Source organism: Hipposideros armiger, unplaced genomic scaffold, assembly GCF_001890085.2.
Source record: "Hipposideros armiger isolate ML-2016 unplaced genomic scaffold, ASM189008v1 scaffold_739, whole genome shotgun sequence".
Classification (NCBI taxonomy): Eukaryota; Metazoa; Chordata; class Mammalia; order Chiroptera; family Hipposideridae; genus Hipposideros; species Hipposideros armiger.
In genome coordinates this window covers 844,765-850,174 of record NW_017732089.1, presented here as the reverse complement: position 1 = coordinate 850,174, position 5,410 = coordinate 844,765, and positions in this window count along the sequence as shown.

The following is a 5,410-nucleotide window of genomic DNA, read 5'->3' as shown; positions in this document are numbered from 1 at the left end:
TCTGCACTTGTTTCCTCAGCTGCCATATGGGGATAATAATAATGTTTGTTATAGTGTAATTGTGAGAATCAAATGAAGAGCACTTGGCACAGCAAGTGCCCTATAAAAATTAGTTATTAGTGCCCTATAAAAGTGCCCTATAAAAACTATTAAATAGCTGACTGTGTGCCAGGCACTATTTTAGGCACTTTCCATGTGCCTTGGTGAGTGGGAGGCCCAGACTCAAGAGCTCTGAGCTTCCTCCCTGAAGCCTTTGGACAAGTCACTTTCCTTCCTGGACCAGCCTCCGAAGTGAGACCTGTGCAAGATCTCTTGTAGCTTTAACACGCAAGGTTTGATCCAGAACCTCTTCGGGCACCTTCTTCAACCTGCAGTTAAGGCGCAGGGATTGCTATTCCTTCTGATTTACTCTGAGAAGAGACGAAAACACCCGGGCACACCCAAGAAACAGAGTGGGCTCCCACCCAGTGGTTTTGGCAGGAGGCATGCTTCTCTCTGCGCGCCACCCACAGCCCAACCCTGGCACAGTGAAGTCCCGCGGATCCCCGCCCAAGCCAAGGCTGGACCCTGAACCGATTTTACAGAGAAGCAATTCCCTACGGGAGGGCGGGGAACCCCCGCCCCGCAGGAAATGCCACCTGGGCCCAGCCCCAGAGCCTCCCCGCGGGGCAGCGCCTTGGCTCCCTGCGGCTCGCACACACTGCCCTCTGATCTCGCGCAGAAAGGACTCCTGTCTCCTCCAGAAAAGGGAACACCTGGGGAGCAGCCGCCCTGGAATCCCGGGGAGCGGCCTGGCCCAATCTCACAAAGTCTTTTCCTGGAGCCCTGGCCCGGGAAAAGAAAACGCAAGCCGCTGGGCCGAGCGCACACCTAGGAGGAGCCACAGGCCGCTCCCAGCGCGGCCCACGAGACGCCCAGCCCCGGCTTCGGGGAAGGCCAGGGGCCCCCTGGACAGGAGCCGAAAATAAGACCTCGCCGGGGCGGGGCCGAGGAAAGCCAGCACACCGACAGGGCGGCGCCCCCGGGTCCAGCCTCCCCAAAGGGTCAGCTCTGTGCCGGCGGCCCGGGCGCCGCCAGGGGGGGAAGTGAGGGACGTTGGGGACGCAGAGAGCCCGCGGAGGGCTGACTCATCCTCCCACCACCGCAGTGAGTCACCCGCGGGGACCGCTGCCCCACAAAGCGGCCTCTGTCCCGCCCGGGCCATACCGCGGCGCCCCCTCGCGGCCACGTGGACGCACAGCCAGGGGCTCCTGTGTCGCTGCCCAGCCCGGCTCGCCGCGCGCCCCACACCCTCCAGTCTTCCACCCGCCCTGCGCCCTCGCTCGGACGCCCCGCTCTCTACCGGAATCAAAGCCGGGCAAGATGCTGACAGTGAGGGAATCGAAGTGAAGACTATAGAGGTTCACTGCAGTATTTTTTCCATTTTCTTGTAGATATGAGCGTTTTCAAAATAAAAAGTTGGAAGGGGAGATCTCAATGTCTCTCCCATCCCACACCCTTTGTACACAATACACTTGTGCTTTTAAAAGATGAGTTTCTGGGCCTTCTCCTAGGGACCCCAAGCCAAAGCCAAATGGGGGCTGGAAGCTGGGGCGGCCTCCCCACCCAGCCCAGCCCAGCCCCCAAGAGGAAAGACCAGACACACCCCTTAGCTCCCAGGGAAATGATCAGCTGCCTCATCTGCAAGGTCTGTCCCCACAGGGGATGTGGGCCCTGTCTGGCTGGTTCTTCACCCCGTTCCCACGAACGTTAAGCACAGTATCATCACCCAGTAGGCTCTCAACCAAAACGTACTAAATGAAAGAATGGATGAGGGACTTTGGAGCCCAGAGGAGAAGGAAGCAGGCCAAAAGCATGATAGATCCCCATCCTGGCCTCCTCCAGCTGCACTTTCACCTAGAAATCTCACGAGACCTCCTCATCGGGGGCCATCTTCCACCTCCTTCATCCCCAAGGAGCTCAGGCACTAAGAGTGAGCTGGACGCCTGTTCACCACGCCAGGCCCGGGTGGATTTCATGCCTGGCCCCCACCGTGCTGACTTGCAGCCCTCAGTCTGGCATAACTACCCATTTCCCCTGCCTGGTGGAGCTTGATCCTGAGACAGCAAAGAATTCACAGGAGATGAACAGGGGACAAATGATAGTGGCCAACATTTACCCAGTACCATGTGCCGGACACTATGCTAAGCCTTTCATGCATATTATTTTATTTAATACCCACAGTCACCCTGGGGGATGTAGGTGCTATTAGGTGCCCATACTCAGAGAAGGCAATGAAGACTTAAGTAATGACATAATGACAATTTGTAGAGCACTTAGTTATTTAGGCAAACTTTTCATTTAATTTCATAACAATTTGGGGAATGAGGAATTTTTTTCCTCCCATTTTACAGATCAACTAACAGGAAAAGTCTCAAGAAAAGTAAATGATATTCAAGGTCACACAGCTCCAGGCTTCACACACCAAGTCCTCGAGTTCTTTCCATTTCCCTCTAGTGACACCCCACCTCTCCCTACCTCAAGCAACAAGTGACTCACTCTCTTAACTCACTTTACACCCAAATTCCGGCAGCTATGAGTAATTTAACCTGCTGATAGCTTTTGCATCAAGAACAAACCCAAACTAATCCCCCTGCTAGGCAGCCAGCTCCACGGGGCAGGGACTTCTGTTTCTAATTTTTTCACTGCTGTCTCTCCACCGCCTAGAAGACATCTTGGGGCTCAATAAATTGTTGTTGAATGAGAAACCTACACCAAAAGAGATCAGACCACTCCTAATAGACCTCAGAAAGATTGGAAGGTAGGGAAATAAAGAACTGGGGGTGGGGGGGTCAGTTCTGCTTCTAAATCTCTCCAGGAAGGAAAAAAACACCTCCAAGGGTTGCTGTTGCTGCCAGTCTTCAAGCCCCAGACCTCAGACCGTGTTGGGTCAGAAAATTCTTTCTCAGATTTAGCCTTGCTCTTGTTCTCACATTCCCCACATACTTTAGGGGCAGGAAGTGAGGTTGGCGTCCTCCTGGCTCCTCATGGCTGCCTTCAGAAGTTATGTCTAGAGGCCACTGCTTCCAGAAGTGGCCTCCTGGCCACTCCCCCTCCTTCCCTGAAGACTCAACGCCTTGCTCATGTCTTGCCCTGCACCCCACTCCTCTCCATCTCCATAGGCTCGCTGTTCCTGGCCCTCTTCCTCCCTGATGACCACTTCCTCCACCTCAACCTCCTACTCCCGGGTCACACCCTGGATCTTATCACTTACCTGAAACTGCCCCACCTCCCGAGGCACTCATTCCATCATCCTACTCTCTGGCCATCTGCTCAAGGACCACCTTTGAACGAGTTCATTGGTGACACAGAGACCCCAGCCCATCACCCGTCCTATGGCTTCTCCTTCTCCACCCAACAGAGAGTCAAAGGATCCTCATTAGACTCACTCCTTTCCAAAAGTTCCCAGTCCCTTTCCCTCTCTCTCCTTCCCACCACACTCTCCTAAAAAAATCTTGGCCCTGGATGAACTACTCTGGCTGCACCGGCAGAACCAAGCATTGCTGGAGACAACAATTGGCAGATGGGGATGCTGTGATGTCTTGCTTACCACTACCTTCCAGTGAGCCCCAGAGTATCCAACAATCCTAAGGTGTTTTCAGTTAAGCTCCTTATCCCATTTTCCTTGCTCCTCAAAGCTGCATCTGGCCCCCTGCCTTCTCCCAAATTTCTCCTGGCAGCTTTCTTCTCAGTTTACTGGAACATAGAAGAGCTTTCTCAACTTCCTCTGACCAAATTCGCCCACCTACACCACAGCAGGAGCCCTGGATCCCGTCCTCTCACGTCCTCCTCGTATCATCCCCTCTGCTAACTGCGTCTTGACTCCCTCTCCCCAGCAGAGCGTTCCCTTCAGCATCAAAACATGATCTTGTAGCAAATGCTTTTTTAAAAGCCAAAATAACCACCCCAAGTGCCCTGTATTTCCCCACATCCCTCTTGCTCAGGACTGCCTCATTTCTCTGCCATCCTTCAGAGCCCAAATTAGAGCTGTCTGATTATACTGTCTGCATTCCCTTGCCTCCATTTTCTCGCTGTCGGCCTCTGCCCCTACCTCTCAGCTAGAACTTGCTTGTGCATGTCACCGACAGCTCCATGCTTCCCAGCCCTGTGGGCGCTGGTTCTCTTCCCATCAGTCGTCACAGTGGACCACTTCATAGTGGATCACTACTGTGGGGGCTCCTGAGCCCCATGCTTCCTGCTTCTCCCATGCCTCTATCTTCACGTCAGCTTCCATGTCCTCCTCCCAAGTCTCAACATCAGGGTCTGATTCTAGGCCCCCGTCTTCTCCATTACATTCTGCCTCCACGATCTTGGCTTTTCCCTGACCTCAAACACCATCTACAATATGGCAACTTCTAAAGTCTCTCTCCTACCCACAAGACTCAAATCCAACTGCCTAGTTCCTTGACATCACTATTTGAATGCTTCACAGGACTTTAAAAATAGAACAACACTGTCCACTGTTCTCCACCAGCAGGCCCACCACCACAGGATAAGCCACCCGTCTTTGACCTGGACCATGTAACATCCTTGCATTTTTTACCATCCTCAATCTTTTCTCTACCCCAGCCAAAGTTTTTCTATTATTTTCTATTATTTTCAAAGATTTTCTATTATTATATCTTTCAAAATTCGTACCAAACTCATGTTTTCTCATTTCCAAAATATTAATTTAAAAGCAAAGAAAAACAATTAAAAGCAGGGTCTTGAAGAGATATCTGTACACCCATGTTCATAGCATCATTATGCACAATAGCCAAAAGGTGGAAGCAACCCAAGTGTCCATCGACACAGGACTAGATAAACAAGATGTGGTATATATACACAATGTAATATTATTCAGCCTTAAAAAGGAAGGAAGTTCAGACACATGCTACAACATGGATGAACCTTGAGGACATTATACTAAGTAAAATAAGTCAGTCACACACACACACACACACACACACACACACACATTGTGTAATTCCACTTATGTACACATAAGGTACCTAGAGTAATCAGATTCATAGAGACAGAAAGTAGAATGGTGGTTGCCAGGGGCTGGAGGTGGGAGGATGGGAACTGTTGTTTACAGAGTTTCAGTTTTGCAAAATGAAAACAATTCTGGAAATTGATTGTACAACAATGTGAATGTACTTAGCACTACTAAACTGTAAACTCAGAAAATGGTTAAGATAGTAACTTTGATGTTATGTGTTTTTTACAATTGAAAATAACATAAAAACATAAATTAGCTCCTGCTTCCCCCTTGCTTCAAACCCTGAGAGGCTTCCCATTTCTCTGAAAATAAAATCTGAATTCCTTACCTTGCCTAGAAAGCCCTGATGGCTTCTACTTCTCTGTCACTCTCACCTCTGCTCACGGCCCC